This window comes from Pseudonaja textilis, chromosome 1, assembly GCF_049901715.1.
Source record: "Pseudonaja textilis isolate UNSWEBS1 chromosome 1, rPseTex1.2, whole genome shotgun sequence".
Taxonomy (NCBI): domain Eukaryota; kingdom Metazoa; phylum Chordata; class Lepidosauria; order Squamata; family Elapidae; genus Pseudonaja; species Pseudonaja textilis.
In genome coordinates, this window is record NC_141990.1 from 58,095,402 (window position 1) to 58,111,469 (window position 16,068).

Sequence of the window (16,068 nt, forward strand, 5' to 3'; positions counted from 1 at the left end):
GCACAGCAGTGTAATGAATTAAAATTGATGGTAAATTATTCCAATTCTGTACGTATTGGAGCAATCAAAGCAATTTGTTCTAACTCCATCTGCAGCTTGAAATCATGAGTTTTTAAAGATAAATACACATACATACCCTCCACTTAGAGTCAAACAACCTACTCTCCCAAAAACAATTTGGTTTCAGGAAAAAATTATCCTGCAACCTACAACTCCTACACCACAAAAACATATGGACTACTCTACTCGACCAGGGTAAAGCAATAGACGCAATTTACATAGACTTCAGCAAAGCCTTTGATTCAGTGGCACATGACAAACTACTGTTAAAACTAAACTCTTATGGCATTTCTGGATCCCTTCATAAGTGGATTACTGCATTCCTGTCAAACAGACAACAAATAGTAAAAATAGGGAGCACTATATCAAACCCTGCTCCAGTCAACAGTGGTGTCCCCCAAGGCAGCATTTTAGGACCCACACTCTTTATACTCTATATAAATGACCTTTGTGATCACCTTTTTAGTAACTGCGTCTTCTTCGCGGATGATGTAAAACTATTCAACACCACCGACAATGCTACTGTCCTTCAAAGTGACCTTGATTATGTGTCTGAATGGTCAAACATTTGGCAACTCCAAATCTCGACCAACAAATGCTCCGTCCTACACATTGGTAAAAAAAAAATAAGTTCACCAAATACAAGCTAGGCGGATATGACCTTGTGGATGACCCTCACTCTGCAAGGACCTCGAGTACTCATATCTAATGAATCTGGAATACTCTACCTGACTCTGTGGTTTCTTCTCCAAACCCTAAAAACTTTAACCTTAGACTGTCTACTATTGACCTCACACCTTTCTTAAGAGGTCTGTAGGGGGCGTACATAAGCGCACCAACATGCCTACCGTCCCTGTCCTATTGTTTCTTTTTATTTTTCTTATATGTATCCATTTCATGTATTCATAACTATGTTTATACTTATACCTGTTATCTTATAATCACTTGACAAAATAAATAAAATAAAAATAAATAAAATTATCTAAGCACTAGAGCTCACTCTAACAGCTTTGCCAAAAAGGCATTAAGAGTTGTAAATCTAATCTTACGAAGCTTCTCCTCTGGAAATATTGAATTGCTAACTAGGGCATTCAAACCTTTTGCTAAACCAATACTCGAATACAGCTCATCTGTCTGGAATCTGCACTATATATTGGACACTAATACAATTGAGTGAGTCCAGAAGTATTTCACGAGAAGAGTACTACACTACAATTTTGGGCTTGGACAATCTTGAACTTATGCCGCCTACGATTGGACTTAAGTGTAGTACACAAAATTATCTGCTACAATGTCCTACCAGTCAATGACTACTTCAGTTTCAACCGCAACAATACAAGAGCACACAACAGATACAAACTCAATGTTAACCACTCCAAACTTGATTGCAGAAAGTACGACTTCAGCAACAGAGTGGTCAATGCCTGGAATGCACTACCTGACTCTGTTGTTACATCCTCAAACCTCCACTCCTTTAACCTCAAACTATCCACTATTGACCTCACTCCATTCCTAAGCGGTCTGTAAGGGGCATGCATAAGTGCACCATTGTGCTTCCCGTCCCTGTCCTATTGTCCACATTTATTTGCTACAATGTACCTATTTCCTGTATTCTTACTCATGTTTATACTTATACGTATTATCTTGTAAGCGATTGACAAATAAAATAAATAAAAGTGAAAGTATAAATCAAATTATGAATGAAGGGGCTAGGTGTATGTCAGAAAGTATGAATTGGTGTTATTCGTATTTATTCTAAGTTGCATACCAGATGGACAAGTCTCTTGCAAGGTTATCTGGGATTCCTTTGAGCAGTGAGCTGAAATAAATAGGATGGAAATTAACAAGGGGAAATTTATGAAAAATGAAAAGCATAAGTATAGAATGGTAAAGATCTGATCTAACAGTAACACAGTCCTGAATTTGGTGTCTCAATCAAGCACAAGTTAAACCTGAGCCAGAAGTGCAGTGCGGCTACTATCTTGGAATCCATTAAGAGAGCAGATCATAAGAAATAATAACTTCTAATGTACTATACTTTTCACTACACTTAGGTCACACTATACTTAGAATATTGGGTCCACTTCTGGATACTGTAGATAAAAATAGATGAAATAAAATGAGTTCAGAGGACGATTTCCAAGATAAGAAAGCAAGCCCTATGATGAATGGTTAAAGGATCTGAGTATGTTTACGCTACAGGAAATAAGAATAGAGATGAATATTTGAAGGGCTATCTCACTAAAAAGGGGATGGACTTTCTTACTCTCTACTCACTCTTTTACTGGAACCAATGGGTTAAAAAGTAGAGATAGATGTCAAGAGGAACCTCTTGTCCTAAAAAGCAATCAGTCAATGGAACACACTACTCCACTAGATAAGCAGAAGGAAGAATGACATAATAATCAGATTCATACATTTTTAAAAAAATGTCTGATCAGATAACAAACTTGAAATTTGGAAAAATGAGCTTAATGCATTTGCACCATATTTCCAGGCAACCTGGTGCCCATAATATAGCCCTGTGGAGGACATACATCCTTTTATTAGAAAATAACAAATCTTCCTAGGATCAAATACATGGGAACCTTTCTAAAGAATTAATACACAGATATAAATGCAGAGCATGACAAAGGATATTCTCCTTGGCTTGATGACAATAAATAGAAATGCTTAAAATGTATGGCTTTTTAGGCCTACTTTGGTTTAATATGTTTTCAAAAATGATCATAGGTATCCTATGCACCCATTGAATAGAATGCCTATGATATAACTTCAGTAAAACCTTATAATACTTAAGTTCCCTTAAGAACCATTTGCTTCCAATAGGCTTCTGGATCTAATAGTATATAATAATAGAATAGCAAAGCTGGCTGGGGAATTCTGGGAGTTGAAGTCCTCCAGGCTTAAAGTTACCAAGGTTGGAGACCCCTGGTATATAAAGCCCTACATAGCTTGGCTTCCAGATATCTTCCAGACTGCCTCTTTCAAATAGAACAGCTCATTCCAGAAAAAGGTTCCCTCATTTCCATCCACAAACCTCAGAAAATAGAGGTCCTTCCAACTTCAAGGAGACCCCACCACCACCACCCAGAAAATCTTGACTTTGTCCAGCTCTATGTGACATAGAGGATAACTTTGCATTATTGCCAATTGGACACTATCCTCCAAAGCTGATGTGTGATTCTTGGTCATGAAAGGATTGCCAAGAATTAATTAGATTAATTCTTACAGCACAGGTATCCCTGAATATGAAAAATTAACATCTGAACAGGAGATAGTTTAGCTCCCATTTTGCAGGCATCCATTGTTGAGGAGGGGAATGCTGTAACTGCCACAAGTGTCCTCCTCTAGTGACAGGTCTTGTAGGGGAAAAAAATAATAATATCGAGCTGAAAGAGAAAGCAAATAATTAATCAGCTCCACCAAAGTGTTCTTCCTTGATGCTACTTTGCAGCCTGCACAAAAGGCTTCCGATGAAAATAAAACTTCCAAAGATAAAAAAAAAAATCACAGATTGCCACATGATATGTACTTTGAACTTCAGACATAACATCGCATAGCAATCCATTTTAAAAGTTCAGCTCCTGATCAGCTAATTGAGTGCCAACACGTCATCTTCAAGGTTACACAGGCTCTGCACTGCTTTCCGTTTATTTTTCTTGTGAAAGTTCAGTTGGTACAGCGATCACTCTTTGCTCCTTGGCCTTGGCCTGGAAAAGTTTCCATGATTGAGCTGAAAGATAACACCAAACAGGCAGGCATGTTCTAAACAGCTTTCCAAAACCCACTTTTGGAGATGGATGAAAAAAGGGAGATTGTACAGAAGCTTCCCTTAAGTCTCCATATAGCCTTAAATGTTTAAAAGTCTGGTATAGAGAGAGAAAGTGCAGGGAGAGAGGGAGAAGGGTATGTGTGTGTGTAAGAGGGACAAATAAGTATGATGCAAGATATCCAAGGGCCTCTTGATACAAAAAACAGAAAGTATGTTCAAGATCAGCCCCACCTTCCCTTTAACTATAATTTTTCTTCCACTGCAGACTTAGTGAATTAAGAACAGAATCCTGCATATACTTGAATAATGCAGAATGTGATTTCGTTATCACCAGACTGATTGTCACTTTCAATGGGACAGTTTGTTAAATAATACCTTGGATAAGATGCCTTCCCCAATGTCCTGCAGAAATCTTATTTTCAGAAATAGGAGGAAAGACACATGAGTGATGAACCTGTGCATCATTCAGCACAATGAGATTTACACAGGAAAATTAAAAACCAATCTGCAAAGTTATGAATATTGTAAGATCAAGTATTCTACAAACCCAAAATCTGAAGTAAAATAACAAAGATCAATGTAATTAACTTCCCACTGTTTGCACACTATAGGACAATCCCTAGGCCAAGGGTCTTCAAACTTTACAACTTTAAGACTTGTGGACTTCAACTCCCGGAATTCCTGAGCTAACATGACTGGAGGAGGGATTCTGGGAGTTGAAGTCCACAAGTCTTAAAGCTGCCAAGTTTGAAGATGCCTGCCCTAGGCTATATTGCCTCAGCAGGTAGTTAATCTTGGTTACTCTCAGTAGCTAAGTAAGATTGGTCCTGGATAGCATTTGAATGGAAAGCTACCAAGGAATTTCAAAGATGTGTGTCAGATCGGGAAGAAGTTCTGGAGGAAGATACAGGTAACTCTTGCTGAACAATTCAGTAATCATTCAAAGTTATGACCGTGTTGAACGAGGAGACTTATGACTGGTCTTCATAGTTTTGGCTATTGCAGCATCCCCACTGTAAATGTGATTGTCATTTACAACCTTCACTGCCAGCTTCCAACAAGCCAAGTCAATGGGGAAGCTGGAAGGAGGTTGGAAATGGCGATCAAATGACATTGTGCTTAACAGTCATGTGGGAGTTGCTTAAGGACAGCAGCTAGAATAATTGTAAATACCATTGTTAGTAGGTGCAGTCATATGAGGTTGTGCTTTTTGACCGCATCACTAAGCAATGAAGCTACCAGTACCAATTACTATTGTTCAGCAAGTACTATCTATAATGGCAAGCCACTTTCCAAGAAAGAGCATGGATGTGGTCTTCAGGACTTGAGTTTGACAGGTATGTTTTATATTTTTATCCATTGCATAATTACATGTGCATTTCAATTGTGTCTTTTTAATCATGTAGAGTTACTGTTGCATCAGCTTGGCACTAAGAAGAAAAATGTCAAGAAATGTGGTTTCAGCAGCTACCATCTTGATTATCCCAGAACAGCTCTGAATATAGTGTATCCCATGGGAACCCACAACTACTGGGAGTAAACAAAATTTTGGGGGGGAAAAGCAACAAACCAATAGGAAAGTATCCAAAATAATGGTGGACAATTTATCCTACTGTGCTGGAATGAGATAGTGAAATTCTAGCACTGATCACTTCAAAATTTCTCAGTAAATAATCTGGTTAACCCTTTGCTAACTAGCTATTACCTGGGACATTTTAACCTGCAAAAAAGTAACTATTCAATTCTTCTTTATTCTTGAAGATTTTCCATGGATGTCAAAATAATAAAAATGCACAGGACTTTGTTTAGACTAGGCAAAAGAATACTAGCTCCTTAAGCCTGTGGAGTCTGCAATCTTAGCTGCTGTTGACACCGGGAAACAACAATAGCCAATAATTCATTTAAGGCAGGGGTTTTGTAGAATATCACAAAGTACAAATTGGAGTAGAATGACTGTGGTAAAAGAAACCAAAGATATTACCAATAGTAATAGGCACCTTGAGTGCAATTCCAAAACCACTTGAACATCATTGGCAATGACAAAATAATCATTGGTGAATTTCAAAAGGCAGCTTTACTTGGTACAGTTTACATCCTGTGACAACATCTTTAACACCATCAAACAACAGACCTATATGTCCCTGCGAATCAATAGGTGGATAAAAATATCAATTCTAGTCTAAATATCTGGCTGACTGTGCAACTAATCATAGTAACAAAAACAATAACCAGGATAAGCAAAGATTGACTAATACCAACAGCTCACCCACTGCATTTACATTAGTTTTTGGTCCAGGTTTTTGAAAAATATGAAATCTTTTGAGGGCTTTTTCACAAAATCTGTCAGAGAAACTTCAAAGCAGATGTTAACTCATTTAAATCATTTATTTTTCATATTTATATTTTGCTGACCTAACAGATCTTGAATAATTCTATATTTCTATGCTTCATATTTTCAAGAACTGTTTAAAGAGTAGCATCCTAGGCATTTCTGATCAAGGAACTGAGACCAAACATTACTGTAAAATTATGCTATGCATTTCCAGATGTACCACTCTCATAAAAACACACAAAAGCAAGTTTGCAGTCCTTACTTCATAGATTTGGCCCTTTATTTGATTATTTATGGTGTCTTTGTTTGTAATGGAATAAGTGACCAAGTCAATAGCTTGCATTCTATTTCCTTTTAAACAAAACACAGCTGGCAAATTGACAAAGTTTCCATCCTTTGTTTATACAGACAATTTTTTTTCCTTACAAGATTATTTATTTAATAGCTTGGAACATTTCATAAGACATATCACAGTTTATTCAAACTAAAGCCTGGAACACAAGTTATTATTTAAATATTGTATCAAATACATTTAAAGAGCTGGTCCCGAATAATTTTGCCCTCTCGTAATCTTGTTATATGATGATATCATGGGAGCAGAACATTGCCTGGATTCTTTATAAGCTAAGAGCAGACCCATTTCAATCAGAGGTCTTCAAACTTGGCAACTTTAAGGCTTGTGGACTTCAACTCCCAGAATTCTTCAGCCAGCATAGCTGGCTGAAGAATTCTGGGAGTTGAAGTCCACAAGCCTTAAAGTTGCCAAGTTTGGGGATCCCTGCATTTCAATAGTTAACTATTCTTGAAGTGAGAAGCAACTATTCCGGTGTGGTGTTCCCCCTCTCTTGCTGAGTTTCTCATTCCACATTTCCATATTGTACCATGAAAGTTACTGCATATTGATACACTGAATGTATGAATTTTGAGGGCATATTGCAGCCTTCCAAACCTGGAGAAGGCTACAGTTACCTGAATTTGGATAGATGTAAATTATCAGATTCAAATTATCTTACTTCAGTACAAAGATCTAACCCTCTAGAGAAGTCTATAAAGTTGTGAAAAATGATGACAACCAGCAGCAAAGTGGATGGAGTCAGAGAGGCAATGAATGCACAGTTGCTCCTGGAGAATATCTATCCCTGTGGTCCCTAATAATTAATGCCACTTTGATGCCACATAATCAAGTCCAGCATGCATAGATTAGATGGGCATAGGCTGAAGAAGGATTATTTATTGCTTTATGTGATCAAATGATTACAGCTAGTCCTCAACTTATGACCGGTTCCTTAGCAACTGTTCAAAGTTATGCTCCCCCCCGCCCCAAAGGTACTTATGATCTCATTCTGATATTCCAGTGGCTGCCCTCCACTGCAGTCACATGACACATTTCAGTCACTTGGCAACCAACCCATATTTGCAGCCATTTGGAACTTCCCCTGGTCACATGACTGCGATTTACAACATTTTTGCTGAAAACAGGTATGTACTTCCTGTTTTCAGCACAAACATCCTGTAGCGAATCATGGGTTCATTGAATGATTGATTCACTTAATGATCATAACAATTTGCTTAATTACCACCTCAAAAAAAAAAAAAAGATCATGAAATAGGGTCAGTCATGTGCTGACCTGCTTTATGACTGACTTACAATCATAATAGAAAGACTCTCTCACAGTTGTAAGAGTAAAACATAAAGAGTAGAAGAGGCAAAAGCCTGCCTCAGAGTGATTACAATCTAAATCTTACTAGATGGGTAATAAGTATGGTAACAAAGAACATTACAGAAAACTAAGGGGAAATAATTCCGGGGAAAGCACACATTAAAATGCTGCTATGGAAATTGCTCAATCTTTCTGCCATTGCTATTCAGAGTAACAGCTGGTAGCATTCAATCCAATTCCTAGATTGTTATTTCTTTCATGGAAAGTTCCATTTTCATTTTTAGATATATTGGAAGCAGAAAATGCATGCTGTTACATGAGGTAGGAAAAAATTTATGGTGACTAAATGAATTAAGTTTCATTGAGATCAAAAGTCAGAATCAGTATAAACAAGATCAAATTCAACCCATGGTTTTATGCTTGGTAAGCATGCCTTAGTTAGTTTTAAAATGTGGGTGTGACTGCTGATGAAGAAAGGCAATCTAGTTGGTCTCTAGAGAACTGATTGACAAGGACCTGTGGCCATTGTAATCCCAACATATTTAAAGGATGCCAGGCTTGAAAAGTTTGTTGTAAAGCCAAGGATAACAGAATTGCAGGGTAGGAGTGAGTGGAGAGAGAATAGCAGATAGTGCATTTTCTGAAATATATATAATCCAGGTATTGTTTGCAAGTAAGATCAATGCATACAAGTCTATCAGTTTCCATTTAAACAAATCATTGAATTCAAACAAATCGTTGAATTCAAACTCTAATTGGTAGGTTTTGTCTGAGTATTTCTTGCATATTGTTCTTTGATAAATCCTCTTATACATCTATCCTGGAAGAAACTGGTATAATATATCAATGTAATAATAATAATACACATATAATTGTTGTAATCCAGTCACTGGTTATGTATTCAGCTATGTATCAAACCATCAAATGATTGGACTTGCTCAGCTGCAGGCAAAATAGTGGATTGGAAAATTGCTACCCAGCTAAGGTCTTCTAGATGATGAGTAGATTCATTTTCCAGAGGGGGGAATTAAGCTTCTATATATCTAACTTCCTACTTACCTCTCTCTCTCTCTCTCTCTCTCTCTCTCCCTCCCTCCCTCCCTCCCTCTCTCCATCCATGTTCGAAGTGCCGGCCCTGAAGGCACATTGGCAAAGTTGAGCAAAGCCAGTCTGAGAGGGAGAGAGAGAGAGAGAGAGAAAGAGAGAGAGACCTGATGCATCAGATTGAAATGAGGCCTAGTTTAGACTGAGGCCCTTTTCCACATTGAAACATCTTTGGCTTCTATTAAAGTTTTTGTGGATGAAATATGGTCAAGACAAAACATGGTCAGAAAGCTCTCACATTTTGTTGAGGCTTTAAACAGGATCTATTGTACCAGATCTCCACCCTAAAAAAATTACTTTTCCCCAATGTATTACAGTGCCAATTCTAAAGAAGACAAAACCAAAATATACTGGTAAATTACAAGGAGAACACACACAAACACACTCCCTTCTAACTCTGCTGGAGCAGGTGATTGGACTAGAATAGATATCTCATTATCTTTCTCCTCCCTCCCTCCCTCCTTTACTTCTTTTTCTTTCTGTCCCTTCCTTCCATCCCCCCTCTTTCTTTCTTTCTTTCTTTCTTTCTTTCTTTCTTTCTTTCTTTCTTTCTTTCTTTCTTTCTTTCTTTCTTTCTTTCTTTCTTTCCCTTTTCTCTTTCCTTTCTTCCTTCTCTCTCTCTCTTTCTTTTTCCCTCTCTCTCTCTCTTTCCCTCTCTCAGGCTCACCCCATTGACCTGGTACACTGCTTTGCTCGGACTTGCTTGGGCATGTCCCTCCGGTGCAGCGGGCTCAATGGGGTGGACCTGCAGGCTGGCACCTAAAATGCGGCAATGGCTGCACGTTTGAAAAGTCGAGCAAACCCAGAGGTCAGTAATTTTTGCTGCAAAGAATTACAAAAGCTTCTGGGTTGTGCACAAGAAGGGACACACATGTCAATGCAATTCAGCAACATAAAATAAAGAAATACAAATAAAACAAATCAACAAGAATCGGCAAAGCATCTCTGATTAGATTTTATTCACTACTAGAATCTAATCAGAGATGCTTTGCCGATTCTAGTGCAATGACCTGCTCCAGCAGGATTAGAAGGGAGTGTGTGTGTGTATGTGTGTGCATGGCTGTCAAAACTCCCCAAAACAGGTCAAGTAGCTCTGGGGAGTCCAGTCTTAAATTAGAACACTTGCTAAAAAACCGGCCATTAAGTAAGGACCATTTGTATTTGTTTGCCAGTCACCTGGCCACGCCTACCCAGTCACGTGACCAGCAAGCCATGCCTATCCAGTCGCATGACCAGCAAGCCACACCCTCAAATTAGGCCACGCCCACAGAAATTTGAATTCCACCCCTGGGTGGGGGGCACGGAGGATGAGTTTGTAGCACCAAGGGGGCGGTGGACTGAAAAAGTTTGGGAACCACTGGATTAGATAGACAGACAGACAAACACATAGATGAGAATGTCAAGGTTATATTAGAATCATAATAGTGTAATACAATAAAATTGTCTGTTGATTCTTTTTTGTCTATAAATTTCAACAAAGATGCTTACATGTATTCTCCAAATTGTCCAACTACCTTGAGACATTCCCTTCAGATTCCCACACAATTGGACTTCCCAGAAACATCAGCTGTCAAACTCTTCATCTGAAGAGTTTAACATCTTAATTGTAGGAGCCAAATGTTTCCAGCTGTTGTCTTCCATTTTTTCCCACAGCATCTTGGCTGAGATCTGTTCATGATTGCTATTCTGCAATAGGCTGAGATATTAGCATAATCACTGTTTATGCTGGATGGAGAAATATTCTTCAAGCCTTACTTCATTAACTTTTTTCTTCTTTTAAAGAAAAGCTTGCTAACCTGTTTATCTTCAAAGAATGGAAACTTTTTCCATGTGAAACAGTTTGGGCAGAATGGTTTTGTTTTTTTTAAAAAAAAGACAGTCTTGATACTTAAAGCAAACCAAATACCAGAAGTCAATCTGAGTTGTAAACTGGGAAATGTCATTCAGACTTCAGTTGCTTTGCAGAACTAAGAAACTGTTTATAAAGAAACAGTTAATCTTTAGATTGTTTGATTTAAAGCTTTTGCTTTCAGCTTTCTAATTTATATTACCTAAATATTTAATTTTCCAGTAATTAAAGAGAGTTATGAGGAGCACTGTGACATAACAGCTTCCCATACAGAAAGACAAATGAATCTGAAGCATCCATAAATGCATAAGAATGAGCACTTGTGATGCAACCGTGCTCTGGTAAATCCTTTTTTTAAAAAAAGACATTTTTTATGATATTAGTATTAGTAAATACTTTAAACTTTTAATCAGTATTGCAGTCCTAATACCTGGATGAATGTGGCTTCCTTTTCATTAGCTGTTTTTCCAAGGATGCTCTATTTTGGCTTCCTGCACTGAGCAGAGGGATAGACTTGAGGCCCTTGATGTCCCCTTTGATCTCTACTATCCTCCGATCTAAAGTACCTGGCAATTAAAAAGAAAAAATGCAAACAATTAAAATCCAATAAAAACAGTTGAAAAGACCTGGATGAGAAAGCACGTTTTTCTAGAATGCAGAAATAGTGGGGTTTAAGTAGACCTCCTTTAGGTGTAAATGTCACAGCCTGGGAATGAGATAGGAAAAGCCTTACCTGGATCTTAGGAGTGAGACATATCTAAAGAGCACCCTCTAAAAATATGAATACTGAGGCATGTATTTACTTAGAAGGCCAAAATGGAACACTACAGGTAGTCTTTGATTTATAACAGTTCATTTAGTGACCATTCAAAATTATAATGGTACTGAAAAAAATGACTTACAACCATTTTTCACACTTACGATCTTGGTAGCCTCTCCATGATCATTCAGATGCTTGGTAACTGGTTCATACTTATGACCATTGCTGTCACGTGATCACCTTTTGCAACCTTTTGACAAGGAAAAATCAATGAGGAAGCCAGATGCACTTAACAACCATGTTACTAACTTATCAACTGCAGCGATTCACTTAACAACTATGGCAAGAAAGATCGCAAGATGGGGAAAATCTCACTTAACAAATGTCTCACTTTAGCAACAGAATTTTTGGGCTCAATTGTGGTCGTAAGTCAAGGACTACTTGTATTTTGTTTCTCTTTAGCCTTCTTTGGTTAGCTTTGTAGGTGCTTCTGATATAAAGACAGTACCCAAATGGAACCATATTATACCACCAAGTATTTTTAATTACCATATTCTTAGACTTATTGGTTACATTTTATGAACCACCTGTTTAATCCTCACTTAGCTATGAAACAAGCTTAGGCAAATTGTTGTGTCAGCCTAAATTCACAGGACTGTTATGAGAATATGGTAAGGAAATACAGAAATGCACAACTCAAATGCACAACTAATTTGGTGATCGCATTCTTGGCCAAAGACCATCCAGTATCTAGTGAAATACCTCTAGTGAAGGAATGTCCCAACATCAAGCAATGCAATCTGTTCTACAAGCAGGTCCCACAATTGGGAAGATGTTTTTCCTAATGTTCTGCTAAAAACTGTTTTGCTTTTCTGCCAAAAAGAAAGCCCTTCTGATATTTAATGACTATTCTCATGGCTCCCCTTAATATTTTCTTCCCCAGACTAAACATCTAACTCTTTCCCACATTCTTCATACATTTCAGTTACCAGTTCTCACATTGTATTTGTTGCCCTGGCTCCTTTCCACTTTGTCAATATCTTTCTGAAACGTGCTGAGCAGAGGAAGATTCAGTATTGGCAAAAATGGTCTGACCAAAAATGGCAGAACTTAATGGTAGCCCCAACTGTTTCCTCTAGCAGGAAAGTAAAACGTCAATTTATTTATTTATCCATTCACCCATATAAATTGTGTAAATAAGAGTGATTCTGAGTGGTGTACAAAAGTTAAAAACGATTTAACGATAATACAACTCAATTCACTGAATTCATGGAGAGAAGCTGTTCTATAGGGACCTCTCTGTCACAAAAAAGGGATGAAAATTTTTAATGGAAGAGATCTGGAGCATGCTTTCTGTGTTAAATCTAGTGAAGTAGGTAGAGATAATGGGACATAGGTAATCTCGCAAATAGCCTGGCCCTATGCTAGGTGGACTTTCTAGGTGACAACTAGCACCTTGATTCATATCCAAAACCTTACAGGGATCCAGAACAACATTTGGGGCAATTATGTTATACGGACATAATAATAACAAAAAAAAAAAAAACAGTGCCTGTGTCACTGCATTCTGAATCAATCACAACTTCTGAATGCTTTCCAAGGTCAGCTCCATTGATAGCCAATAGTCGAAATGGGAGACAGCTAAATATAAGTTACCATCAGCAAGAATTCCTAGCCCAAGAAAAAACGTGATGCATGAATAAACTGGTACAATGCTTCTCTTATCTAGGAATGCCACCTGCACTTTGAGGAGAAGTTATGAATCTAGTGGCATCCTCAAATTATAGGCCAACTCTGACTGGGGACCAAGATTCCAAATTATGGCAGCTGCTTTGGAAACTACTATTGGATGTTGCTGCATGCAGGAAATACACTTTAATAAGTTTTGCAGCATTTTGTATAAGTTTTATCTTTATGTTCTGTGTTAAAGGATAAAAGCTAAAACTCTAATTGGGACATCATAACTTTAACTTGGGATTGAACATTTTTTTCTAGAATTGGGAGTTTCCATTCACTCTCTTGATCATCCGAGAGACTGCTCTGATTTGGGGAAATGCAGTGTCCAAAATGGTCTACTTTTGGCAACAATTCCCAGAGTCCCCCCTCTTCATATTCTTCCAAAAAAACCAAATTGATCTACCTAATCATCAGCAATATGTCTTGAGGATGCCATGGCTCCATGACTAAATACAACAATTACATTCCTTTCTCCAGAAATTATTTCTTAAATATACTACTGTATCCTTTTACATTAGGCAAATTAACTAATTATCAGATTTAATTAAATGTAAATTAGAAGAAATGTTAAATAAATCTATTATTAAATCCTGTCCCTCAAAATAAACGGAAGTAGTGGGAGTTTGGACAAAATATTTACTGTCTTTTACATATTGGTGTGTGTGTGTGCGTGTGCGTGTGTGTGTGCGCGCGCACTTTTCAATCAGATTAGAAGATGCAAGAGGATACCCAGTTAACACTGGATGTGACTCAATACATTTGATTAAATTACTTTAAATCAGACTAGTATAGGGAAAAGCACCATGGAGAATTAGCAATAGCTACAGAAACACAATGCAGTGCCGAAACACAGAAAAGTCTGTTATCTCTTACTTGTCAACAAATAGTATCAAGTGCATTTCAAGAAAATGACAGCTTCCCTCTGTCCCACGTCAAATCATTTTGACCCGGCTATTATATTTGATTAGCTGAAAGGAAAGAGAAAAAAATTACACACCCACACATTTTCCCCCCTGAATTCAAATTGAGAATATGGGTATTTGGAGCATCATTACTTCTATTCTAATTAGAAAAATCACTGGACAGATTTATGAAGCAGGAGTACAAACTAGCTTGAGTCAGCTGCACCATTCTGAAATGATAAGCTCTAGAAACAGAGAGGGAAAAAAGTCTTCAACTTCTTATGAAATAATATTTTTAAAATGAATTAAATGAATTTTAAAAAACATGCCTTCACAGCCATCTTTAAAAAATTAGAATGTGCTTATGTTTTGAAATATACAATCTTTTAATTCTTCCTCCAAATCATTATGAAAATGTTAGATAATATTTGATCAAAAACAAAAGTCATGAAAATCAAATTCTGATATCAGGGATGATATCACAATCATTAAGTAGCATTCTTTGCTTATGGATTTCTAATTATACTTATTTTTATTATAATTTTTGCACCAAATAGGAATAATAAACATATACCATGAATTACTTAGTAGAATTTGTCTTAGTTATATATTTTGGAAAGGAAACTTTAAGAAACTTGTGATTTATATTATTAAAAGTGAAGGCTACATCAAAGTCATAATTATCTGTGATTCAGAGGTGGTATTCAGCAGGTTCTGACCAGTTCTGGAGAACTGGTAGCGGAAATTTTGAATAGTTCAGAGAACTGGCAAATACCACCCCTGATTGGCCCCACCTCATCTATTCTCTGCCTTCCAAGTCCCAGGAGAACAGAGCTGGAAAGCAGGTTAGTGGGCTGGGGAGGGAATGGGATTTTGCAGTAATCTTCCCCCAGGAGTGGGGAAGGAATGGAGATTTTACAGTATTCTTCCCCTGCCATGCCCACGAAGCCACGCCCACCAAGCCACACCATGCCCACCAAGCCACGCCTACAGAACCAGTAGTAAAAAAATTTGAATTCCACCACTGCTGTGATTATGATGTCATTGGTCAACAGTGAGCAGAGGGTCCTAAAACTCTTTAATCAAATGGTATAAAACTGAGTTGGGTTCAGCACTAGTTAAAATCCAAGTTGTTGTTAAATGACACAAATTCAGATGTTTACCTCTCTTCTACTTTTTTTAAATATATGCCCTGTGGCAATGCTCTTCAATAGAGCATCTGGTTCTGATGTGTAAAAAAAGAAAGAGGCGTTTTTGGAAGAATATGGAATGAAATAAAAATGTCCATACCACTAACATAAGTGTTCATAATTAAATCTAAGATAGCATCACAATAAATCATTCAAAATAAATTAAAAGGTTATAAAAATACAAGTTGAAAATATTGCCACCTTCTGTCAAATATTGAAAGAGAAATACCACTGAGACTATGGGGCAAACTTCAAGTTTTCACCCAAATCAAAAACAAATGAAAATCTAATATGCTCTATTGTAAATTATGAAAAATAGATTGTCTCCAAGAAAGATTGTTTAATAAGTTAGATGAGGGACATGGGAAAAAGTATAAACCAAAAAGATGAGTCAAAGTAAATACAAAGTTTTTCATTTTGCTTTGTTTTGTTTGTAAAAGGAGGGAAGCACATGATTGAAAAGTCCAGTGCAAATGTTAAAGGGATGGGAAGAAAAAAATGAAATTATGTCAGGAACAAATATCCTGTGGGATCTTGCGGACCTCGACAATAGAAGTCATGTTTTCCTTGGGGGAATAAAATGAGCTGAGACTGGAAGCCCCTGGACATGAATTAGTCACTAATCATATTTTTACATTCTTGGACATTATTTTGGATCATATTATCTCATGCTATTTATTTACTGACATATGAAATCA

General features: G+C 37.2%; 1 long non-coding RNA gene across 1 annotated transcript in view; it reads right to left on the reverse strand.

Moving 5' to 3' along the window:
- Positions 1-11,340, reverse strand: part of LOC148127629 (uncharacterized) — a 55,129-nt gene extending 43,789 nt beyond the window's left edge. The window contains exon 1 of the long non-coding RNA XR_015743924.1: positions 11,212-11,340. This is a non-coding gene — a long non-coding RNA (uncharacterized LOC148127629). The remainder of the gene's footprint in view (positions 1-11,211) is intronic.
- Between the last annotated feature and the right edge of the window lie 4,728 nt (positions 11,341-16,068).